This window comes from Narcine bancroftii, chromosome 1 (genome assembly GCF_036971445.1).
Source record: "Narcine bancroftii isolate sNarBan1 chromosome 1, sNarBan1.hap1, whole genome shotgun sequence".
Taxonomy (NCBI): domain Eukaryota; kingdom Metazoa; phylum Chordata; class Chondrichthyes; order Torpediniformes; family Narcinidae; genus Narcine; species Narcine bancroftii.
Window position 1 is genome coordinate 463,682,317 of NC_091469.1, and position 27,480 is coordinate 463,709,796.

General features: G+C 38.3%; 1 long non-coding RNA gene across 1 annotated transcript in view; it reads left to right on the forward strand.

Annotated features, from left to right (window-relative positions):
- Positions 1-14,141, forward strand: part of LOC138753770 (uncharacterized) — a 62,869-nt gene extending 48,728 nt beyond the window's left edge. The window contains exons 3-4 of the long non-coding RNA XR_011351422.1: positions 10,568-10,656; positions 14,010-14,141. This is a non-coding gene — a long non-coding RNA (uncharacterized lncRNA). The remainder of the gene's footprint in view (positions 1-10,567; positions 10,657-14,009) is intronic.
- Positions 14,142-27,480: the final 13,339 nt, after the last annotated feature.

The window sequence follows — 27,480 nt, forward strand, 5'->3', positions numbered from 1 at the left end:
TAGTTTAGCAAGGGGAGTGGGAATCAGAATGTGAGTGCAGAGGTTAGCGTAGAAGGACAAAAGCATGATGTTCTGTGTTCTGAGTAGGAAGGGCAGGCAGGGGACAAAACATAGATGTAGCCAGTTAGAGGAGTTGAAATGTGTCTAGTTCAATGATAGAAGTGTTAGGAACAAAGGGGATGAACTTAGAGCATGGCTCAATATGCGGAACTACGATGTTGTGGCTGTTACTGAAACTTGGCTGGAGGAAGGGCAGGATTGGCTGATGCAGGTACTGGGGTTTAGGTGTTTTAAAAGGAATAGGATGGGAAGTTGCTGTGAGCCCTTGGTGTGACAGGTGTAAGAGCATAGAAGTGTCATTAGGTTCTAGCCTTGTCTTGGTCTAGGAAAATACTGGTGAGATGTTTTCCATACTTTATCAAAAAATGTTAAGATAGATTTAACTTTGGTGGAACTCTTCAGTTCAATGGGAGGGAATGATTCTTTGTCTCTGGTTCAGAGGCACGCTATTTCTTTTGGGTCTCTTTTGGTAAGGCGCGTGATTTTACTTAAACAGAAGGACGCTGCCCCACCCACTCATGATCAGTGGTTGCGTGACATCGTGTCTTGTTTCAATATGGAAAAGATTTGTTATTCAATTAATAAGTTCCAGAACTTAAGGGGGTAATTTATGACTCACTATCTTACTTTAAAATTTTACTTCAGTGTAATTACATTTTCTGACTTGTATCTTTACCACGATCTTTATATTATTTTTCTCTTTTTTTTGCCTTTGATTTTTCCTTCAATTCCAATCATATATAACATCTGGCAAAGCAGTTTATGATTTTTCTCCTTTAATATTTTCTTCTTTTTTTTTATTATTAGATTTTTTTTCTAAAAAGGGTATATATTATTCAGAATGTGAATTATGGATATAATTAATAATTCACGTGTGTTTTTGCTATACGGAATACTTTTTAAGGTTGTGTAACTGTCCATATCACCTCATTGAATTGTACCCTTTTTTGCTTGTTAATAAAAATATTTTAAAAAGAAAAAGTATATAGAAAGGGAGGGGGAGCAGCATTACTGGTTGGGGAGAGATTCATGGTTATAGAAGGGGAGGACTCTGCAGAAGGTGTCCATTGAGTCAGTGTGGGTGGTGCTTGAGAAATTTTGTTTTGGTTCTTCATTTATTGGATTGATAAAGGCTTTATATAATAGTCCGAAGGCTAGAATTGCTGTTAATGGCCAAATTTCAGAATCTTTTAGTTTGACAAGATCTACTAGACAAGGATGTCCGTTGTCTCCTGCTTTATTTGCTATAGTTATTGAACCTTTAGCACAATTAATACGTCAAAATGAAAATGTTAAAGGTATGAGAGTTTTGAATGAGGAATACAAGATTAATTTATTTGCTGATGATGTTTTATTATATTTGGTGGATCCGGATACTTCTTTACCTGCATTTCAAGAATGTTTAGAAATTTATGGCCAATTATCTGGTTACAAAGTAAATTGGGCTAAAAGTGAAATTTTACCAATTTGTAAAGATGATTATTCAATATATAAAAATATTACAAATTTGAAGTGGACTACACAAATTAAATATTTAGGAATTAATGTTAATATGGAATTTCAAGAATTATATTCAATTAATTATTTTCCTTTAATAAAAAGGATTAAATTAGATTTGATTAGGTGGAGGGATCTACCTTTGGGTTTACTAGGGAGGATTAATACCATAAAAATGAATATTTTTCCTAGAATACAATATTTATTTCAATCAATTCCTTATTTTTAAAAAAGTTTTTTTAAGGATTTATATAAAGCGATTAGAGAATTCTTATGGAAGGGAAAATTTCCGAGAGTAGCAATGAGAAAATTGATGTGGGATTTTCAATTTGGAGGTTTAAGATTACCGAATTTTCAGCATTATTATGAAGCAGCTCAATTCAAATTTCTTAGTGCATTAATGAATATGGACGACCCACCTAGTTGGGTAAAGATAGAAATGGCGGTTATTTTAGAAAAATTTCCTCATGAGTTTTTGTTTCGATGGAATAAAAATTTATTACGAACTTATGATGTGCCAATATTGAAACATTTATTGAATTTATGGACAAGTAAACTTAAAAAATTGGGATTTAAAAATATATATTCTGGAAGATTGCCATTATATAATAATCAACTTGTTCCTTTTACGGTCTCTAATGCCACTTTAAAACAATGGGAAAAGAAGGGAATAAAAACATTATCTGATTGTTTTTCTGAAGGTTGTTTTTGTTCCTTTGACAAATTACAAAGGAAATATGATATTAGTGCAAATTCTATATAATATTATCAATTAAGATCTTTTGTAAAACAGTTATGTGGTCGACATATGATTTTATTGCCTGAATCTAGTTTTGAAGAATATGTACTTTCAATACCAAAAAAGGGATATATATCTGATTTGTATTGTATTTTACAAGAAATTGATAGTAAAAAAGACTGGGATGAAGATAAGTTGAAATGGGAAAAAGATTTAGGACATAAAATAGCTGAAGAAGCTTGGATGGAAATTTGTCAGAATAGTATTCGGAAATTAATTAATGCTAGACTAGTGATGATTAATTATAATTTTATTCATCAGCTATATTTAACGCCGGAGAAATTAAAAAAATTTGGTTTTAGTAAGTTGGATTCTTGTTTTCAATGTGATCAGACGGCCAATACATTTTTGCACACTGTTTGGCTTTGTGATCGATTGCAACAGTTTTGGAAAGGTACTCAATCTGTTTTTAACAGTTTATATAATATCCATCCTGTATTAGATCCCGATATATTTTTATTAGGGAACATGCAATCATTAATCGATTTAGGTTTAGAAGATTATCAGATTTCATTTATTTATTTAGCTTTAGTTGTGGCTAAGAAATGTATAGCACTTACTTGGAAAGGTAGAAATATACTAACTTTAGATAAGTGGTATTTGGAAATGAAATTTTGTTTGACTATGGAAAGGATATCTTTTTCAATTCAGGATAAGATGTCTTTTTATAAGTTAAAGTGGACTCCGTTTGCTAATTATATGCATTTAAGTTTGATTTAAATATATGTTTAAGTGTGATATTTTAGTATTGACAATTTTTGTTGTTGTTGTTGTTAGAATTGTTTTAGGTTAAGTTTTATCTCTTTTTATTGTAAGTGGGTATTTTTTTATATATATAATATTGTCAATTTTATTAACTCTTCACTCTTTATTTTGGGGGGAGGGTTGGACTAATTTTAAGTTAGACTATTAATATTGTATTACAATTAACGGGGGGTGGGTTATTTTGTGTAGTTTTCTGATGTAATATTGTAATCATACCTTTTTAAATTCTTTTTTTCTATTTTTATTTAAATGTAATTCTTTATTGTATTCATGTTATAAAATTTTAAATAAAGTCTTTAAAAAAAAGTGTCAGTGTGGGTGGAAGTCAGAAATAGCAAGGGAGCTATCACTGTGCTGGGATTAGTCCATAGGCCCCCAAATTGCCCTCAGGACACTGAGGAGCAGATAAGCAGGCAGATTTTGGTATGGTGCAGGAAATGAAGGGTTGTAGTTATGGGTGACTTCAACTTCCCTAATATTGACTGGCACCTTCTAACTGCAAGAGGGATAGATAGGGCTGAATTTGTCAGGTATATTCAAAAAGGATTCCTGACACAGTATGTGGACCGACTGATGAGAGGAGAAGCCATACTAGGTCTAGTTCTGGGCGATGAAGTGAGTCAGGTGGTGGACCTCTTGGAGAGGGAGCATTTTGGTGAGAGTGACCACAACTCCCTGAGCTTCAGCATAGCCATGGAAAAGGATAAAATTAAACAAAATGGGAATGTCCTTAACAGGGGAAGGGCCAATTATGAAGGGATGAGGCAGGAGTAAAAATGGAAACAGATGTTCAAAGGTGAAAGAACAGAAGTAATGTGGTAAAAGTTTAGGGACCACTTGTGCTGGGTTCAGGATAGGTTTTCTCCATTGAAACATGGTAGGAAAAGGGAACCATGGCTAATGAAACAGGTGAGGCAGATAGTCAAGAGGAAAAAGGAAGCAGATGTTAGATACAGGAAGTAGGAAGCAGGAAGGGCTCGTGAGAAATATATGGCAGCCAGGAAGGAGCTTAAGAAAGGACTTAGGAGAGCTTGAAGGGAGCATGAGAAGGCCTTTCCATGTAGAATTAAGGAGAACCCTTTGGTTAATAACAGAAAGATAATGAGAATGAAGGTGGGGGTCACTAAAAGATAAAGGAGGCAACATGTGCTGTGAGGCAGAGGAGGTTGGGGAGGTCCTACATGATATTATGCTTCAGTATTCACAAAAGAAAAGGACCCTGGTCAGGGTGAGGTCAAAACAGAACAGGCCTGTGTGCTGGACAATGTGGAGATTAAGAATGAGGGAGATTAAGGAAGATTGATAAGTCCCTTGGGCCAGACACAACATACCCCAGGTTGAAGTGGGAAGAGAGAGAAGAGATAGCTGAGGCAGTTGCAATGTTCATTGAATCCTCTTTGATGGCAGGGGAGTCATCAGAGGATTGGAGAATGGAAAATGTACTCCCCTTGTTTAAAAAAAGGTTCTAGGGAGAATGCTGGGAATTATAGACTGGTGAGTCGTCAGTGGTGTGCAAAATATTGGGGAAGAGAATTCTTAAGAATGAGATCTGTGAGCATTTGGAGAAGTACAGTCAACTCAAGGATAGTGAAGGGAAGGTCATGCCTCACGAGCCTAATTGAGCTTTTTGAGGAGGTAAGAAATGAGGATAGGGTGGTAGATGTGGTCTAAATCAATTTTAGCAAGGCATTTGACAAGGTCCCCCTCAAGAATCTCATCCAGATAGTTATGAAGCACTGGATTAGTGGAACCTTTGCTGTGTGGATAACAAATTGGCTTGCAGGAAGAAAGCAGAGAGTGTTAGTGGAAAGAGAGTATTCTGCCAGGAGTTTGGTGACTTGTGGAGTTTGGTAAACATCTGTCTGGGCCCTCTTCTCTTTTGCGATTTTTACAAATGACCTGGCTGAAGAGGTGGAAGGATAGGTAATTTGCAGATGACACAAAGGTTCGAAGAGTTGTGGAGGGAACTTAAGATTGTTAAATGTTAAAAAGGGGTATAGACAGGATGCAGAGTTGGGCAGAAAAGTGGCAGATGGAGTTCAATCCAGATAAGTGTGAGGTGATGCATTTTGGAAGGACAAACCAAAAGACTGAGTACAGCATTAATGGTTGGTTACTTAAGAGTGTGGAAGAACAGTGAAACCTTGGGGTTCAAATGCTGTACCGGTTGATAAGTTAGTTAAGAGGGCTTATGGGATTATGGGATTGATTAAAAGGGGGATTGTGTTCAGGAGTAGATAGATCATGTGGCAACTCTACAAATCTCTGGTGAGACCACACTTAGAATATTGTTCAGTTCTGGTACCTCATTATAGGAAGGATGTGGAACCTATGGAGAAGGTGCAGAAGAAATTTACGAAGATGCTGCCTAGATTGGAAAACAAATCTTATGTGGCAAGGTTAGCAGAGTTGGAATCTTTTCTCTTTGGACCATCGAAGGATGAGAGGAGGTCTACAAGATTATGAGAGGCATAGATAGGGTGAACATCGAGCAGAAATAGCAAACACCTGAGGATGTACATACAAAATTAAGGGATGGAAGTGTTACAAGTCTAGAGGACCAATAAACCCAGCAGCAATAGATATTCACCAAGACAAATAGTTACTTAAACAAAAGTTGTTCTTAATTATTTTTAAACATAAAACAAAATCACACTTTAAATTATCTCTACTGACTTACTTAACCTAAATTAACCCCCTTCTAATTCTAAGTGCACATGTATGTAATGTGTGTGTAAGTTCAGAAAAGTTCTGTTAGAAACAGAAGTACCTTCACAGAAATTGCTCGAGACAAAAATTGAGAACAAAGAACATTTATTATACAACAATGCAAAGTTGGGTGCTTCCCCTTACCCTGGGAATACACACATACACTGGGGCTCACCCAACTTTTATACAGTTCATTTCAATATAGGAATACCCTCCCCCTTACATTCTTCTGCCTCCTGGATAGGTTTGGCATTAGGCAATCCTGCCTGCCTAAGTGCTGTTTCTGTGAGCTTGGAGGAGCAGGGGGTATCCTGTCGGTGTCTCATCATGTCATTATCCTCATTGTCCTTATTCACAAACCTGTCTTTGTTCTAATTTACACCTTCCCAACTCTCAGGGCTACAACCTCTTCATATGTAGAACTTGCTAATACTGTCTAGGGCTTATTAATTATATATGCAAAACATGCTAATTCTATCTAGGGCTAGAAGACCCTTATCTTACTCAGACTGACTGCTTCCTACATTCTAATATCCATTTCTTATCCTGTTCATACTGGCTTTATTCATTTACCATATATCTATATTAGTTTCCTCATCTTCATATTTTTATATCAGTTTTATTCATCTCTCACAATCCTCACTTTTCTTTTAGATCAGTGTTATTGATCTCTTACAGTTCTTTGATTCACAGTCCAATCTCACTTCTCATTCGTTCAAGTTCACTGGTTGCAGGCAATTCTAATACTGTGCACAGAATTTAACATTTATAAAGTTCACGAGGCTTTGGTGCTTGAAAGGTAAATGGTTACTGTTCAGGAAGGTTCTTGTCAGTTTTCAGAGATTGATTTGTTGTTCCAGGACATCCACAACTGATGTACTTCCATCAGCCACTCCAGTGTCTTGCTGATGAAATCTGCTCCTTCAGGGTTCTCCAGATGATCATCTTTTTCTTTCAGATCATCACAGAGTTCCTTTTTGTTTCCCTTATTCCAAGTGAAACATTAGACAGCCAGTCCTCTCCTCTTACATGAACCACAAAGGTTTTGACCAGGCTGTCTTACAAACGGGCTGTCCACAAGCTTGACAGCTGTCCTGTTCCAATCCCAGCTCCTTCAGGTGGCTGTAACACTCTAGAAGTGATCTTTATCTCACTCTCTGAGAGAAAGCCTATTTGACCCTCTCTGCTTGCAAAACCACATGACCGTCTTAGAACAACAAGCTCTCCTGCAGACAGCAGCAGCTCAGACATGCTCTTTCATCTTTTGCCTTTCGTACACAACAATCCATTAGTGAAGCCCCTTGAGCACTCTTGAAAGCTCTTGCAAAAGCTCTGAGGCCCCGCTATATCTAGCATTGGGCAGAACTCCAGTATTTCAATTAAGATCTGTTTTAAAGTGTTTGTATGTAACCTACTCTAACAAACCTTTCCCAATTTATCTCCCAAAAACATATCTATATACTCTGTCACAGAAGTTTAGGGAAGGCATTAAGGGTAACTTTTTTACACAGAGAGTTGTGGGTGCCTGGAATGCCTTGCCAGGGATGATAGTGGAGGCTGAAATATTGGGGGCATTTAAGAGTATCTTAGTCAGGCACATGGATGAAGGAAAAATAGAGGGTTATGGGGTAGGGTCTGTTTATTACTTTTTAAGGAATATATGGGTCGGGACAACATGACAACATTGAGGGCTATAGAGCCAGTACTATTCTATGTCTCTTTCAATGGGTATTTTGGTTGTAACTTGTCCGTTTTGATTTACCTGTTATATCCTGTTAGTTCCATGTTTCTTCAGCCCTCCTAGTTCAATAGTGTCGGTAGCTCATTCTTTTTTAGCTGCATCAGAACTGTCCATTTCTGCCAGTCATCAAACTGGTTTTGGCTCAGATTCTGTCTCTCCATCAGTTGAACTTGACCCCTTTGGGCACCTACAGTATACGCTGCTAACAACACAGAGCACAGATAAAGGATAAACTTCATCCAGGGATCACATTAACCATTTGGTCACCCCTTTTCAGAATTATTCTCTTGGTCTTTCCATTGTCTAACTGCAAATTAAACTTTTCACCCCCTCTCCCAGTTCTGACGGATGACCTTTGACCTGAAGCATTGACTCTGTTTCCCTTTCCACAAATATGCTGCCTGACCTGCTGAGCTTTTCCAGGATTTTCTGGTCTTTGTTTTTTAAAAAAATCAATCCTTAAAATGTCATTGGTTAAGAAGCTGCCCCTGCCATTTATGAAGATGTAACAAAAACCACTTGTTCTGCAGAGGGAACAAAAAAATTTAAAGCTGAAAGACATAATACACTATAAAGCATGTGCCATATCTTCTGCAAACTTTGGACCAGTTTAAGTTTCTGGTTTATTGCAAAAACGCATTGCTAGAGAAACTCAGCAGGTCAAAAAGTGTACTTTATATGGCAAAGATAAAGATACATACCCAACGTTTCAGGCTTGAACCCTTCATCATGGTACCTTGATGAAGCAGTCTGAGTGGCTATTTATTTTATAATACCACTTTTGGAGTTCTTCCTTTTATTAAGGAGAACCCAGGCAGCCTTCCTTCATTTGAAGGGATTTCTGGCTGCTTTTTCAATCCTGTCAATACTGGATGGCGCTTTCTTCTTCTTCAGATTTAAAAATGCCTGACTTTGATAATATATCCCATACAGATCTTTCATGTCACATGATATGACTTCATAAATGCCTTTGAAGTTCTTCTGAACCTTTTAATATCTTCATGCTAAAAACCATAATGTAATCTTTGTCTTCCCAAACTTGAAAAAAATCAAAGCAATTGTCTTTGTTTGATGTTTCTCTCCTGCTTCCAAGTTGTCTAGAACTGACCAGGCAAATGCTTCTTATGATAACAGTCCATTGTTCTCAGTATCTCAAGAACCATCATAAAATATTTCATCTCTCTGCTTCATCTGTAGTCACAGCAGACTTCTGTCTCTGAGATGATTCAGCTGCCATCTTGAAAGAATCTCTCTCTCTCTGTTTTTAAAATGCAAATATGTTGTCTTTGTTCCCTGAAACCAATCCCACAAAATAACCTAAGTCATATAAATATGAATTAGAGTTTAATATTAAACTAAAGATTAAACATAGCACATTCGTCACAGCACTTAATTGCCAGTAATATTCTCCCTTATACCCATTTGATATTTGTCAGAACTATTTGGCTCCAGACCTTTTAAATTAAAAGAAGAAATGCAGCATGGTAACAGGCCCTTTCAGTCCACGAGGCTGTGCCACCCAATTACACCCTAATGTCCTACAACCCCTGGTATATTTCAAATGGTTAGAAGAAACAAGGCCTCTGGGGAAAGCCCATGCAGACACAGGGGGAAGAGACAGCATGGGATTCAAACCCCAGTCTTGATCGCTGCAATTCTGGCCACCCCATTAAAGGAAGGATGTGGAGGCTTTGGAAAGGATACAGAAGAGGTTTACCAAGATTTTTCCTGATTTGAAAGGTATGAGTTATTGCGGAGAGGTTGTGCAAACTTGTTTCTTTAACTTTGGAGCTGGGGAGGCTGAGGGAAGATTTAATAGAGGTTTATTAAATTATCAGAGACACTGATAGGGTGGACGATTAGAACATTTTACCCAGGGTAAAACATGCCACTCACCAGAGGATATGCATTCAAGGTGCAGGTCAAATATCTTAAACAGAGAATGGTAAATGAAGCATGAAAGTCTGAAGACACTGCGATTGTAGTTAAAACACAGAAATGCTGCAGGAATTCAGCCGTATGGGATGTAGAGATATAGATAGCCCTTCAAAGTATAAGCAAAATGCAGGCAAGAATCTGAATTAAAATTGGGGAGAAAAAGGGGGAAGAATGAGAGGGAGAGGAGTCCAGACCAACAACAGTCAAAAGGTGTCAGTTGGATATGATAAATGGAATAAATAAGAATTGATTTTGGTTCTGGTAAGAGAATGGTAAGAGAACATTAAGTGCCTGGAACAGGCTGCCATGTGCCATGGTGGAAGCAGATATAATAGCAGCATTCAAAATATTTGATACAAAGATTATATGAGATAAGGCTTTTGTAGTTGTTTGTATAGGGGGCTGACGGCCTATAAGTTTGTTGATAACAGAATACATTCGTTTCTTCAAAAGGAAATTGGATAGGTGCTTGAGAGAGAATAATTTTCAGGATTATAGAGAATGAGCAGGTGAAAGAATAGATGTGCTTGCTCTTTAAAGAACTAGCACTGAATCAGTGAGTTGTTTGACCTCCTTTGGCGATGTACTGCTCTATCAGTCTACATGTCCTACATCTTCCTCTCCTCTTTAAAACTATTGAAACCTTCATGACACATTTTGTTCTGCTTGCTGAAGGACAAATCTAATGCTGTTTTAACTAAGTGTTTTAGGTTGGTGTGGATTTTTGAGTGCCATTATTTTGGCAAATAATTAATGGGGTCACAGGACTTCTGAAATTTTGAAAGTCACCAGCAGCAATACGTAAAGAGGTTGTGAAACATTTTCACATCTTCTCTTATCATAGATACTATCTGACTTTCTGAGCTCGTTGAGAAGTGAAACACAGAAGTCTGTAGATGCTGTGATCGTAGAAAAGGACAAAATTGTTGGAGGATCTCAGCAGGACTCATAGCATTTATGGAAGGCAAAGAGGAAACAAATGTTTTGTGACGGAACCCTGCATCAAAAATTTATTATCAACTTCCAACATGAATAATATTTTGCTTTTGTGTCAGTAGGAATGCTAACTGCTTGAGAACTTCAAAATGACATCCAAATGACCACTTTCCCAAGATTTGTGATTAGACCAGAGGAAAAGTAATGTTCAGTAAGTTAAAAAAAAACTAACAAGTTATTCACCACACTATTCTGTAATTAGTACATAGGCTAATATTTAGACAGAGTTCAACTGTTGGATTGAATTCGATAACCCAATCTTTGTTCTATAAATGTGATCTTTCAAAATATCATTTATATTGCTGTGATGAATCACTTCATAAAAGAATAGAAATTAATTAAATGAATGCAGATATATTGGGGGAGATAGCATGTTTCATCTCTTCTCACTTGGAACCAGGTTCATTATGTTTTCACTCATCAACCTGAATAACTCGCCTTAAAGTAAGTGTGATATTACAATTTAATGTATTTGAGCACTTCATAAATGCATATCTCAACTTTCACTGGTTTGTTCCTGCATGGCCAAGGAAGAATGACAATTGTAAATAGAAAGCAAAGAATGCTGATTGATTGTCCACTGCAGTCAATAAATTCCCCCCTCAATCTGATATCTCTTGAATGAGATATTAAACCGAGATGACATCTATTCTTTCTGGTTTCTTTTTTTTCTTTCTTCTTTGGCTTGGCTTCGCGGACGAAGATTTATGGAGGGGGTAAAAAGTCCACGTCAGCTGCAGGCTCGTTTGTGGCTGACCAGTCCGATGCGGGACAGGCAGACACGATTGCAGCGGTTGCAAGGAAAAATTGGTGGGTTGGGGTTGGGTGTTGGGTTTTTCCTCCTTTGCCTTTTGTCAGTGAGGTGGGCTCTGCGGTCTTCTTCAAAGGAGGCTGCTGCCCGCCAAACTGTGAGGTGCCAAGATGCACGGTTTGAGGCGATATCACCCCACTGGCGGTGGTCAATGTGGCAGGCACCAAGAGATTTCTTTAGGCAGTCCTTGTACCTTTTCTTTGGTGCACCTCTGTCACGGTGGCCAGTGGAGAGCTCGCCATATAATACGATCTTGGGAAGGCGATGGTCCTCCATTCTGGAGACGTGACCCATCCAGCGCAGCTGGATCTTCATAAGCGTGGACTCGATGCTGTCGACCTCTGCCATCTCGAGTACCTCGACGTTAGGGGTGTGAGCGCTCCAATGGATGTTGAGGATGGAGCGGAGACAACGCTGGTGGAAGCGTTCTAGGAGCCGTAGGTGGTGCCGGTAGAGGACCCATGATTCAGAGCCGAACAGGAGTGTGGGTATGACAACGGCTCTGTATACGCTTATCTTTGTGAGGTTTTTCAGTTGGTTGTTTTTCCAGACTCTTTTGTGTAGTCTTCCAAAGGCGCTATTTGCCTTGGCGAGTCTGTTGTCTATCTCATTGTCGATCCTTGCATCTGATGAAATGGTGCAGCCGAGATAGGTAAACTGGTTGACCGTTTTGAGTTTTGTGTGCCCGATGGAGATGTGGGGGGGCTGGTAGTCATGGTGGGGAGCTGGCTGATGGAGGACCTCAGTTTTCTTCAGGCTGACTTCCAGGCCAAACATTTTGGCAGTTTCCGCAAAGCAGGACGTCAAGCGCTGAAGAGCTGGCTCTGAATGGGCAACTAAAGCGGCATCATCTGCAAAGAGTAGTTCACGGACAAGTTTCTCTTGTGTCTTGGTGTGAGCTTGCAGGCGCCTCAGATTGAAGAGATTGCCATCCGTGCGGTACCGGATGTAAACAGCGTCTTCATTGTTGGGATATAGCACAAATAAAGATACATGATCAATATTTCAGACTTGAGCCTTTAGCTTTGCAAGATAAAGTACGGTAAAATACCCGTTATCCAGAATTCAAGCAACCGGCAGCCTCCAGCAACCAGCAAAAAAAATTGCGGAAAATAAACAGATAAAAAACACAAAAGTTTAAAACTGCTTCCCCCTAGTGGTTAGGTCACCAATCATGCAACAGGTAATCTCAAGTAACCAGCAAATACACTTATCCAGCATCTACCAATCCCCATTGGTGCTGCATACCAGGGGTTTTACAGTGCATTGTTTGACCTGTGGACCCCAAAACCCAGCAGCAATAGATATTCACCAAGACAAATGTTTACTTAAACAGAAGTTGCTTTTAATTATCTTTAAACATGAAAACAGGATCAAACTTTAAATTATTGCTATTGACTAATCTAACTTAACCTCCTTCCAATTCTAAGCGCACGTGTATGTGTGTGTAAGTTCAGAAGAGTTCTTTGGTTCACAGTTCAATCTCACTTCTCAATCCTCTAAGTTCACTGGTTGGAGGTAATTACTATATTGTGCACAGAATTTAACATTTATAAAGTTCACCGGGCTTTGGTGCTTGAAAGGTAAATTGTTACCACTCAGGAAGGTTCTTGTTGGTTTTCAGAGAGAGATTTGTTGTACGATGACATCCACAACTGATGCCTTTTTAATCAGCCATTCCAGTGTCTTGCTGATGAAACTTTCTCCTTCAGGGTTCTCCAGATGATAACCTCTTTCTTTCAGGTCACCACAGAGTTCCTTTTTTTTTCCCTTATTCCATGTGAAACATTAGGCAGCCAGTCCTCTCCTCTTGCATGTACTACAAGGACTTTGACCAGGCCATCTTCCAAAATTGGGCTTTCCATAAGCTTGCCAGCTTGTCGCCTGTTTTTTTTCTCTTTGCTTGCCAAACCACATGACCCTCTTTCAACAGCTCCAGACAGAAGTGGCTCCAACAAACTCTTTCATCTGTTGCTTTTTGTAAACAACAATCCATTAGTGAAGTCTCTTGGGCATTCTTCAAAGCTCTTGCAAAAGCTCTGAGGCCCTGATATGTCTAGCATGGGGAGAGCTCCAGTATTTTAAATAAGATCTGTTTTAATGTGTTTGTATGTAACCTACTTAAACAAACCTTTCCTAATTTATCTCCCAAAACATATCTATCAAACCTGCTAAGTCTCTCCAGCATTGTGTTTTTACTTTAATCACAGTGTCTGAGTGAGTAAGAGAAGTCAATATTTCATTTCATTATTTCCTCTTTGACTTGTGTCTGATTTTCTGTCATCCAACTACTGTTTCCTTGGCATTTATTTGAGCTAATTTCATAGCCATCTGTCTCAAATGCATGAAGTAGCAGTGACAATCTCTGTGTAAGATAGGGCAGACAAAAATATAATGTGCAGAAAATAGCATAGTTGCTAAAATGTTATTTATTCCCAAATCCAAATTGTGTTGAAATTTAAGCAAGGAACTGTTAAGCACAGGTTGATATGTCTCAGTAATGTCTACCAGTCATCAGGAGTTTGAATAGCAGTTGTAATGTGTAGGAAGAAGCTTGTCTGTTCCCATTAAGGTCAGAGTTGTTTATTAGCATATCCCCACCATAAATTATTCAATGTTAATTTGAGAACAGTTAAAACTTTATATTGTTGAACCAGTATATCAAATAAGGACTTTTATTTATTTTCTTTTAGGGATTGCTTCACATCAATAAGACAAGATGCTTTGAAATGTCTTCCCTGCTGAATAATGAGTGCTCATTCCAAATCATCAGGTCCATGGGTCATTTCTTCTTGCTTGTGTTATACTGCTGAGAAGGAAGGTTAAATGAGATTTAGATACAAATCTCCTTTTTTAAAAAAAGTTTCAATTTATGTTATGCTTTATATGACCATAAAACATCCTGAAATAATTTATCAAACATTAAGAATTATTAATGTGTGCAAGTATTGCAACATTGGAAACATGGCTTTCAATTTGAACACACTAAGGTTCTCCAAGTATGACTGTGGCCTCATAATCTCTTCTAGTTGGTTGTGGTATAAATATTTCCTAACATAGTAGTGATCATTACTCTGCTTTCTTTGTAAAAGGGTCAGAGGACCTTTGAACTAAGAGCACTTTAAATTTCACCTGAAAGAATAGATGTCATCTTGATACAATATCTCATTCAAGGGACACAAGACTGCTCTATGATGTAAGATAACTATTAAAACTAAATCCAATCTTGTGTTAAGCAGAGACGAATTGAAACAAATTCATTTTGTTCATTGAGTGCTAACAGTATTATTATGTGTGTAAATAAGAACTGCATTTCCCAGCATGTAATGTGCACAGTTGGGCAGAAATGGGAAGTGACATATGACAGGAATTGTCGTTGGAAGTCGGTTGAAGCAGCTCAAGGAAAATAAAGTTGGTTATTTTTAAACTCACATTAAGGCATTCTTCTTGAAAGAACAAGCATAACATGGTGTCAGAAGTGTCTGACTGAGTAAGAGAAGGCATTTTTAAGTTAAGTCCTCCCACACCAATGCAGTTTACTGGCAATCTAGCCGATAATTGGAAATGTTTCAAACAGTGATTCAACATTTATTGAGAAGCTGGTGGAATGGATAAGGATAGATACAACAGTGCATTAAGCAGACACCAGGAGTTGCCCAAAGCTCCAACAAAGCAAAGTGATAAGCTCAAACAGCAAATGAAAAGGTGGTGCGGTAGACATATTCCAAAGATGTGTCCTATCTATGGAAAGTCCTGCTATAAATGTGGGAAAAAGAATAATTTTGCAAAGTACTGCAAAGTAGCTAAGGGCATACACAGTGGATGAAGAAATGGAAGAATTCTTCATGGATTCGATGCTGGCAAAACAGAATGGAACATTCCAGTGACTGTGAATGAGACAGTAATTCCATTTAAGCTCGACACGGGAGCCCAGGTTAATCTGTTATCTATGGACAATTACAAGACCCTCACCATCAAGAGCAAAGTTTATCCTGTGAAATTAAAAGTGACAGGCTACATTGGAGAGAATGTTCCAGTAAAAGGGGGTTGTATGGTGATCTTGAAACACAGCTACTGATTGTAGAGAGTACAACCAATATTAGGTCTGAGTGCACATGAAGAGCTTGACTTGGTGAAGAGTTTTCATAGTGGCTTCACAGACCAAAGGTAAGCATACAAAACTCATGGAAGATTACACAAATGCCTTTGAGGGTCTTGGATCTTTACTTGGTACTTTCAATACCCCACACTTTAAATACCCCACAAAGGGTACCATATAGGATTCCATTTTGGATCTTGTCCGCACCAGAAGTCTACCATAAAACCATCCATATGATCTTTGAAAATGTACCTGGAGTTGAGATCAGGATGGATAACTTCATTGTCCAGGGATCACCAAAGATGAACATGTTATACAACTAAGTGCTTGATGTGACACGGAATGTCAATTTCAAATTAAATAAAGAGAAATGTGAGCTTGGTGTAACGACCTTTGTAGGAGATGTCATATCTGAACAAGAAAGACATCTGCCAGGATAGAACAGAGCTGATCAGGAAAACAACAAAGACAGATAAAACAATGAAAGAGCTAAAAAAAATATACAGAAAGGATGGCCACAGCTAAGAATGACTGTCCAATGGGTATTCAGGATTACTGGGCATGCAAAGGTGAACTGTCAGTTGTGAAAGATATAGTCTTCAAAGGGAACAGATTTGTGATTCCAGTGTTCCTATATAAGGAAAAACTCTAGAAAATACATGTAAGACAACTTAGTGAGAAAAAATATAAACATGGAGCTCAAAAGGTGATGTACTGGCCAAGAATGAACCAGACCACTGTTTCATGCAAAATATGCCTTACCTATAGACCATAACAGCAAGCGGAATCGCTTACACCACACCCTGTACCAGACAGGCCTACTTCAAAGTTGGAGTAGATTTCTTTGATTGTAATGGGAAAAGTCATAGTAGTGTAATAAACTATTTTTCCATTTACCCAGAGATAACAACACTGGAGTCAACATCTAGTAAAGGCTTTCATGAAAAGTGTGTTTGCGATGCATGGAGTTCCTTGTGAGGTAGTATCAGACAATGGTCCACAATTTTAATTCAGTGAACTTGAGTGCTTTGCCAATACTTGGGGTTCTATGCAGATTTAAGTATGGAAATTGTGAAAAGAAGATAAGAGTTGAACCCAGTTAAATCACTTTTGTGGAAGAAACGATACAAGTTTTCCTTTCATCACCCAGCTACACTTAAGGTTTTTCTGGAAGATAATCAAGCAAGATTTTTTGTAAATGATATGGAAGCTTTAGAATTTGCTAATTCTCTTCCAAATAATAAGAAGGTTCAACAAGTTGATGTGAAAAACTTGGGTATTCAACAATCTAAGAAGATACAAGCTATAGAGAAAGAGTAGACACAACACAAAATTGAAGACCTTGAAGATGAAGAAGTAATAGAGATCTTGAGGCAGCTGTCTATGCCAATAAATGAACTGCTTTTCAATGTATATAATTATTATTCTCTTGGAGGCAGGGGGGGTTGGTATTTTCCTGCTCCTTCCTTAACTATTATCTATTATCTGCCACTTCCCACATAAAAGAGAGGGGGGGGGGGAGTAGTACCCACCCTCTTTGACAGTACGTTATTTGGGTTTTTTTAAGTTCTGTTTTATTTTCCTTTAATATCTTGCTTTGGACAGATAGGTCCAGCTTGGTTAATAGTATTAAGATGTAGGTGGCCCAAGAAGAGAGGCAAAGGGGAGTTCTCAATTGTTGGGAAGTTTATCAATGGCTATTACTAGAGTGCTAAATTTTGTAAGTTTTAATATAAATAGGCTTAACAGTATGATTAAGAGAAAGAAGGTTTTAGCTTATTTGAAGAAATTTAATGTTGGTTTTTTTGCAAGAGATGCAGATAAACACTGAAGGAACATCAGAAATTAAAAAGAGATTGGGTAAGTCAAGTGGGCAATTCAATGTTTAATTATAAAACAAGAGGTGTGGTGATATTGATAAACAAAACATGACCTCTTACAATCCAAAGGGTGGTAACTGATCCTGCTGGGAGATTTATCTTGATTCATTGTCAAATTTATTCTGAAATGTGGACTGATGATGAAGGATTTATTTGTGATACTTTTTATGTTTTTAGCTGAAGCTCATGAGAAAATATTGATAGAAAGGGATTTTAATTGTTGTCTTGATCCGGTTTTGGATTAAATGACAAGATCAATTATTCGAGCTGAAACAGCGAAGGTAACTGAGTGTAATGAAAGAGTTGAACTTGATTGATATTTAGTGAAGGTTAAATCCTAAAGAAAGGGGATTTTCTTTTTATTCACATCAGCAAGACACTTATTCTAGAATAGATTTATTGTTGATATCAGCATAACTGCAAGTGGGCTATAAGGGCCGAATTTTGTCTGATCATTTATTGCTTTTAATGACATGTTTGGTTCCTGAGAAGATGCCGTTGGTTTATAGGTGGAGATTTAATTCTACATTGTTGAACATGGTGGATTTTTGAGACTTTAAAGTAAATCCAAGAAATTTTAGAAATAAATTCTAATTTAGTAGCTAATGTTTATTGTTTGTGATGGATTGAAGGCATACTTGAGAGGTCAGATAATAAGTTTTACAGTGAAAATCAAGAAAGTTCATATGAAATAGGTTGATCAACTGGAAACAAAAATAGAAGATTTGGAAAAGGATTTGCAAAGAAAAGTTTCAGATGAGAAAAGAATGAAATCAATAATAAAAGGTACTTCGCTACAATATGATTCAGACTTATAGAATGGAAAAGTTAATTGAGAGAACCAAGCAGAGGAATTAGGAATTAGGAGAAAGGGTCCATAATAATCTTGATTTGCAGTTACAAACAGAATACACTTTTAGAATAATTAATGCCATTAGAAGAACCTCAAAGGTTATTACTTATGAACTTCAAGAAATTAATGATTTTTTTTGTTCTAATTGATATAAATCTGAGTTTTAAAATCTCAGATAACTTTACTGAGTTTGGAATATCAATATCAAAGAGATTTAGATGCTCTATTCATAGCAAGTCAACTTGCATTGCAAAATGGTAAGTCACTGTAGGAGGATTGTTTCCCACCTGAGTTTTTTAAAGAACTTTAAGAACTTTTTAATAACTCATTTTATGAATTTGTTAAATCAGGTGGTGGAATCTCATTCCTTACCAGAATCCTTCTTATCTGCAATCATTACAGTTATATCATAGAAAGATAGGGATACATTAAATCCAGCATCTTGTTGACAGGTATCATTTCTAAATGAAGATTATAAAATTGTTGCTAAAAATTTAACAAATAGATTTGCTAAATATTTACCAAATTTAATTCATATGGACCAAGCAGGATTAGCCAGAAAATGACAATCTGCTGATAATGTTGCCAGATTGATTATCCTAATTCATTTAGCTCAAAAAAGATCTAAGCGTGGCTGTAACTTTGGATGCACAGAATGCTTTTGATAGATTAGAATGGGACTTTTTGTTTAAAGTATTAGAAAAAGTTTGGCTTTGGGTTGATATTTATAAATAGAACAGATATAAATAGAAATATATCCTTGTGCATGGGTGGTGACTAATGGACACATTTCTGCTTCATTTCAATTAACTAGATTGAGTTGGCAGGATTGTCCTTTATCACCAGCCTTGTTTATTGTGGCAATAGAACCCATAGCAAGGCTTAGAAGACAGGATTTTAAGATTAAAGGTATAAAGGTTAATCAACTGGAATATAAAATTAATTTATTTGCTGACGATATTTTGGTTTATTTGACAGATACTATAAATTGTTTGTCTCAATTATATGCAAGATTGGAAGATTATGGGGGAATATCTGGGTATAAAATTAATTGGGATAAAAGTGAAATAATGCTTTTAGTTAAGGGTGACTATACTGAGTTAAAGTGGCTACTAAATTTCTGTAGCCAGATGCTGGTATTAAATATTTAGGTTTTCAGGTTGTTAATGTTTAAAAAAATATATAAATTAAAATATTTACCTTCAATTAATAAAATTGCTGAGGATTTGAATAAGTGGAATACCCTATCAGCAGGCTCGTCGGGCACGACCGCTCCTTCGCTCAATTCCCCAATCTCGGCACCACGGCGGTCACGCCAGATGGTAAGACCCCTGACCGCTACAATCTTTAACCTACCCCTTCCATTCATTCTCTCCCTCATTTTTTTCCTTCCCTTCTCCCTCTTCAGCCCTTCCACCCCAGGGTCAGTTCTCCAAGAAGGGGTGAATGTGATAGTACGGACCTATCACCAATGTATATAGTTACAGTATCTAGAGGGCAATGACTGTGCTTACAGTGATTGGTTGAGAGCTTAGCCACGCCTACTGTCTGGGCCTTAAAGTGTTGTGTCCCTAGCCAGGTCAGATCATTCCGGACTGGTCGGCCACCTGTGAAGAGCTCCTGTCTTTTGCTAATAAAAGCCCCCAACTGCGCTGGGTGGGTCACATCTCCAGAATGGAGGACCATCGGCTTCCCAAGATCATGTTCTATGGTGAGCTCTCCACTGGCCACCGAGACAGAGGTCCACCAAAGAAGAGGTACAAGGACTGCTTAAAGAAATCTCTTGGTGCCTGCCACATTGACCACCACCAGTGGGCCGATATCACCTCCAACCGTGCATCTTGGTGCCTCACAGTTCGGTGGGCAGCAACCTCCTTTGAAGAAGACTGCAGAGCCCACCTCACTGACAAAAGATAAAGGAGGAAAAACCCAACACCCAACCCCAACCCACCAATTTTCCCTTGCAAGCGCTGCAACCGTGCCTGGCTGTCCCCGCATCGGACTTGTCAGTCACCAACGAGCCTGCAGCAGACATGGACATACCCCTCCATAAATCTTCATCCGCGAAGCCAAGCCAATGAAGAATGAAGCTGCTCAATTGAGATTTATTTATGTACTGTTTGGCTTAGATAAAATTCCTGCTTGGGTCAATATAGAACTTAGTAAAATAGGAGAAATAAATTTACAAGATTTTATCTAAACTCATGGTAGTATGTAGGGAAACACCTATTTTGAAACACTTGATTGAATTATGCAATGTTTAATTATGAAATAGGTATGCCCCTTTGTCATAACAGACTTATTCCACTTTCTAAAGATATTCAAGTTTTGAGGATTTGGATGCAGAGGGTATTGAGAGGATAGAGGATTGTTTTGAAGCTGGAACATTTATAACATTTGAATGAATGAAGAGTAAATTTAATGTGCCTAATAATACTTTCCTTTGCTATTATCAAGTTAAGGCTTTTTTTGACTGATAAAATAGATCTGGAGTGATTTGGAATTATTGATTTGTAATAGTAATGCAAGAAAATTTATCTCTCTAATGTATAATTTACTTCAAAAGAAAGACCCTAAAATAGGAGTACATAAATCAAGACTAAGATGGGAAGTGGATTTGAATAGACAAATAAATCAGAAAGACTGGATGGAATTATGTAAATATAATATGACAAAAAATTATAAACGTTAGATATAGGTTAGTTCAACATATAATCAAGGAAGATTATGGGAAGGTTCAAGAGCCTGATAACCATTAGTAGCAAAGTATATATTGTGGTCAAAGGTAGCAGTGAGAAGAGGCTGTGACCAGAGTGATGGGGGTCCTTTATGATGTTGTCAGTCTTCTCGATGCAGCACTTCACCTCCCTTCAATGGAAGGGAGGTGGGAGCCTGTGCTTGTTGATTTCTAGTGCCTTCTGCATTCTGGGGCATTTGAAGTCGCAAACCAGCCAGTGATGCCACCAGCCTACATACTTTCTGCAATGCATCTTTGCCAGAGCATTTGACGGCATGCCAAATCTCCTCAGACTGTTAACAAAGTAGAGGCAATGACACGTCTTCTACTCAGATGCCTCAATGTGCCGGCTCCAGGAAAGGTCTTCTGAAATATGGACCCAGGAATATGAAGATTAAAACCCTTTCCACCACCATCCCATCAATGCAGACAGGTGCATGGTTCCTTAGGCTCTCCTACCTAAAATCAACGATAAGCTCCCTGGTCTTGATGACATTGAGAGCAAGAATGCTATTCTGGTACCACCCAGCCATGTTCTCGATCTCCTTCCTGCATTCTGACTCATTATTTCCAATGATTCCACCAATGTTACTCTATGCAATAAAAGAAACAGATTTTAGATTCCTTTGCTAGACCGGTGCACTAATGGTGATGTTACCAGATTCATGTTAGATGTAAAAGTATTGAGATAGTGCAGCTATGACCAGAAATTCCAGAATGAATCTTCTTTATTGGACTTAATGCCAATACCATGAGTGTTGGAGGGTGAAGGACAGAAAGCCACGTCAGCATTAGAACTTTGCCACAAGCTTCTTGCAAAATGAATGGAAGCAATGGATAGAGATTTTTTTTAAACCAAAAGTGGAGGTGCAGTGGTATTTAGTTGGTCATTTATGCAGAGAAACATGCTGATCAATCAAGGTAAAAATATAGTGTTGGACGAATGCAGGAGATCAAACAGTATTCTTTACATAGCAAAGATAAAGATACATAGCCAACATATTGGGCTTTTGTCCTTCATCACACTTGATAAAGGGCTCAAGTCTGAAACATTGGTTTTGAAACTTAATCTTTGCAAATAGAAAGTATAGGGTTTGACCAACTGAGTTTCTCCAGCATTGAAATTTTACTTCAACCATGGTGTTTGCAGACATTTGTGTTTTAATCCCAATCATTCAAGCTAACTGCTGAGATACTTGCAAATATTAGCTCTTCCATCAACATCATCATCCCAAACAGATCAGCATCTCTCTTTGCAACTCGATCCTTAACTTCCTGACCTACAGATTGCAATCAGCGAGAAATGGCAACCACTCCTCCACCATAATCATTTATATCAGTGCCCTGGAAGGCTGCATGCACAGGCCTTCATTACAATCTCCATCCACTTATGACTGTGAGGCAAAACTTTGCGCTAACTGTGGATAACATCACCATTGTTGGATTTCCAAGACAAGGTGGAGTACAGGAAAGAGATAGTTGGTGGTATTTTGTGTCTGGGCAACCCAACCCTGCTTTAATGATGGCAACACAAAGAAGTTGATAATCAATTTCAGAAATAAGAACAGATCACTTGCTCTGACCTTATGAATGGTGCTGAAGTGGAGATGATGAACATCTTTTGGTTTTTAGGCATAAATATCATTAACAAGCTCACCTGGTCGAACCAGGTTGATCCTATGGTCAAGAAAGCCCATATGGTCAAGAAAGTTGTGCATGTCCTCAGTGTCCCTCACCAATGTCTATTGATCCACCAGAAAAGAATAACCTGTCCAGATGCCTCAAAACCTGGTACGGGATCTGCTCTGTTCAAGACCTCAGCAAACTGCAGAGAGTTGTGAACACAGCTCAGATCACTGTTACAAACTGTACTCCCCTCTACTGGCTCCATCTTCATCCCTTGATGCCTTGAGAATGTACACAAAATCTTAAAGGACCTATTCCACCCTGGTACCCCTGTATTCTCTCTCCTTACATAGGCAGTAGGTACATGAAACTGAAAATAGATTCAAGGACGATTTCTTTCTTGACATTATCAGACACTGCATAGACTTCACGTTGCTAAAAGCTGGTCTCTTGCACTGTTTTAACTGCATTTCTTTTCCTTTGCCTTATGTGACATGATACCTTGACCTTTTGTGACAACAAACAGTTCAATCTAATTCAATTTAGATTCACAAAGCCCATGAAACTTCATTGAATGGTGTACTAACAAGAACCTCACACTCAATGTCACAAAGGCCAGGGAGTTGTAGACTTCAGGAAAGAAAAATTGGAAGTGTATGATCAGTGATCATTGGGGGATCAGAGGTGGAGAGGGTGAGCAAATTAAAATTCCTGGGATTCACTATGTCGGAAGATATTTCTTGATCCATCATACCAATGTCATAATGAAGGTAGCATGTCAACACCTCAGGAGTTTCAGAGGTTCAGAATGCCATCGGAAAGCTTGGCAAACTTCTACAGATGTGTAGTGGAATGTGTGCTAACTGGTTGCATCAGAGCCAGGTTTGGGGACACCAATATCTTTGAGCAGATGGCCCTCCAAAAGGTAGTGGACACAGCTCATTACATCACAGGCAAAACTCTCCCTACCATTGAGAACATCTACATAGAACGCAGGTGTCAGAAAGCAGCAGCAATCACCAAGGATCCACACTACCCAGGACATGCTGCTGCCATCTTGAAAGAGGTATAGGTGCCACAAGACTCATACCATCAGGTTCAGGAATAGTTGCTACCCATTAACCATCAAACTCCTGAATAACAGACTATTCAGAGACTCATTTAAGGTCTCTTATTTTGCTATTTGTTTATTTCTGAACATTTATTGTTTTGTATTTACAGTCAGTTGGTTTACATTTCTTTCTTCTTGGGTACAGTTTACAGTTACAGCTAATCAGAAATCCCAACTAGCTCCCAGGAAAAAGATTCTTAGTGTTGTACTTGATGTCATGTACTCTGACAAATAAATTTGATCTTTGAAATAACTGTATGTCTTCAGACAATAACATAGTTGACAGATTAAAGTTTATTAGGAGACACCAGGTGAATGGGAAATCATTTAACACACAACTGAATCAATTAAAGCTGCTGGGTTCATTTCTGAGATCAGAGGATGTCACTGATCCAAAACAGAATTTGAGACAGGGGATTGACGAAGCTGCTTCTGAGAGAAACATACTTACATCTGGTAGAATGTATCAAACCCTGTGGGGCTTTCAATCCATTTAAAGACAAGAGTTAACAATGTGAAGAGCAACCAACACAATTTCATCCATGCAGTCAATCAGAAGAGGAAAGAAAGCAGAAATTTAAACTGAGCAACTATTGTTTACCAATAACACGAAGAGCAGGGAATAAATACCCAGAAATACAAAATAGCAATCACTTTTTTTTAAAATTCCAGGCCAGAGAAAGAAAGACCAATCTCAAGCAAAGAAATGCATTAAAGGGATAAGGTCAGTTACAGTGTCACACAAGCTGCGATATCATTCCAAATGAACTTGCAAATAATGAGGATAAAGGTGCCGAAATCTAGAGCAAAAAAACCAACTTATTGGAAGAACTCCGAAGGTCAGGCAGCATCCATGGAGGGAAATTAACACTCAACATTTGCGGAAGGGTGAAGAATGACAGACAGATGGAACCAGATGCGGAAGCATTAGAGGTGGAGTTGGGAATTAGAGGCATTGATTACTTTCTTGACCAAAGGTTTAACCTGGTTGGATCAGAAGATATTTATCCCTACCCCTCTATCTCCTTTCCTCCCTCTCTCCTTCCATTCCCTTCCTTCTCCTATCAGAAAGCTACACTTAGCCCTCGGCCCTCCCTCCCATCACTTCTCACCTTCATTCTCTTCTCCCCTCCCACCTGTATTCACCACTTACCTGTTAGCCTGTCCTGCTCTTCTTCCCCTTCCTCTTCCACTCTACTCTCATCCTACACACTCCCCCTCCCCACCACTTTATTCAGACGCCAACCTGCTGTTCCAGATTCCTGTTGAAGGCCTGAAACTTTAATAGCCTTTCACTTCCTGTGGATGCTGTGTGGCCTGCTGAGGTTTTCCTAGCAAGTTTGTGTAGGTTGGATTTTATGCTATTATGCATAGATACTGTAGGATGAGAAACTAGTTCTGAAATGCTACACACATTCATGCATTTTTATTGAGGCTGGAGGTGAAAGCGAGAAGAAATTGTGATCAGGTGACGGGATCCTTTATGATACTGACTGCCTTCATGATGCAGCGTGTCACAGTGAACATTAATCATGGAACATTACATCACATTGTAGGGCTGTCAGCTCATGATGTGCACACTTAAATGAACCTACTCAACAATCTCAACCTTCCCTGCCCCTCACCCCATAGCCCACTATGTTTATTGTATTCATGTACCTAAGAGTCTTTTAAATGTCCCTATTTTCCAGCCTCCACCACCATGGTGATGCATTCCAGGGACCCCCTACTCTCTAAAGAACATAACTCTAGATGTCTTCAGTGGGTGGTGGTGGTGGGGGGGGTGGGAAATCAATGCTTGTGATGGACTTAGCTGTGCTTCGTACTTTCTGCAGCTCCCTGCTCTCCTGGGCACTTCAAATGGCCACACTGTTAGGGAGGCAGGGAAATATTATTCAAGGATGCTCACCAAACCTCCTCAAAATAGTTTAATCTCCCCACTGCCTCTTGGTAATCTATGGCATGAACAGTTAAAATGGAGAAGCCTCATCTGCAATGGCATTAAGAACCACGTCCATTTGTTAGTAGCACATAGCTCAGCCTAAATGGTAGAAGGGGCACATCATTTCCCGAGTCTTGATGAAGGGTTCCAGCCCAAAACGTCATCCATTCTTTTTTCTTCTCTCACCGAAACTGCTCGACCCACTGAGTTACTCCAGTACATCATGCATTGCTTCATGACCCAGCATCTGCAGTCTCTTGTGTGTCATCATCTGACAGTCCTGTCAAGATCCTTCTCCTCCATTTTCCTTTGTAACATTCAGATTTTTCTTTAATTTTGATATCTCATTATCAAATGTTTTGCTTTGACAAAAGCAAATGATCCCTAATTCAGTTTTCTCCAATTCATCAACTGTCAGATAAAAGCTCTTTTCGGACTTAAAATTTTCTTTGTTGATATGATGTAAAAGCATAACCTTTAATCTGAGAATCCATGCTACTGTCTTTTTCAAATGAAACCATGAGGAATAATGCCAAATTAATTGAATGCTTGGATCTTCTTCATTAGATATTTGAATTGTATTCACATTAGTGTTTTGGATTTTTGGATCCTCCATAGAAATTTCCTTTAACTCTTTTGGATTTTGAGGTCACTGTTCATGCGATTGCGAAAGAAATTGAGGACCCAACGCTCAGGTGTTGGATCTTTTCAGAAACGCTTGAACTTTTGATCTTTGTGAAGCCATATCAGCTGGACTATCCACTGTTTTAACATACCTCCATGGATTAACCTGCAAAACCTTCTCGATCTCATTACTTTCGTTAGTCACAAAAGTACAACACCTCATGGTTTTGTTATTAATGTATTTAAGCACTGATGTACTCCCAGACCAAAGCACAGAATCTGCTAACTCCATCTGTAATTCCCTTCTGAACACAATGTCCATTTTGCTCACCATTGTAGCGGCAGTCAATTCCATACGAGGAATAGGGATTGCTTAAAGTGGAATGTAAACTAAGGGGAGCAGTTTGAAAACCATTGATTTAGAGCATCAATCCTTGAAGGCAGTTTGCAAAGTTGCTTTCATCTCTAAACCCCACCCTCTAACAAACCTGGCTCTGATCCGTTGGGTTGTATAAATTAAATATGCGCACAGACCAGAAAGCAAGAGGAGATTAAAAAAAAATCTTTAGGTATGAATATTAATTATCCACATTTACTCTTCTACTTTGTTGTGATTAATATTTGGATTGCTTGACAAGAAGTAGCTGCAGTTTCTACTATCAGCTTACAGTGTGATATTACAAATGGGAAGAGGGAGGTGGAGGTCACCAGAGGAGGGATGTGGGTCTGCTCAAGTTATAATTTTTTGCACAATTGCAGTCACAATGACAGACAGTTTCTACAATAATTAAGGAGAAAGCCAAACAAAGGAGCTTGATTGCTGTGCTATTATTCATTCAAAAGTGTGGTGCAGGCTACGAGGAATCGTTTAAATTAGCAGCCGTTGGGACACAAAAAAACCATTTAAAATCTTTATCTAATCACTGCATGAGATCATTTTAAGTCTTTAGTTTATGATTGTTGTGTCTTTATTTTCTCTTTTAAAAAAATGATTATAGAGCACTGGCAGAAATGTTTCAAGAGACATACCAGATGTTCAAATCTTTCAAGTAATTAACTACCACACAGTCTACTGTTGCAGTTTTGAATGAGTTTCCAGAAGTGAATGCAATGCTGATATCTTGCTAAAAAGCAGCATTCTTTTCATCTTGAAGAGCATTTTTATTATGGTTTTCACAAGTCCATGCCAAGCTAAAATACATGGCAGGGTGAAGTAAAGTATCTAACAGATGTACCGCTACAAGAAGGTTGGAGTCCAGAGTTGTGATTGGTTTTGCTGGTTATGGTAATGG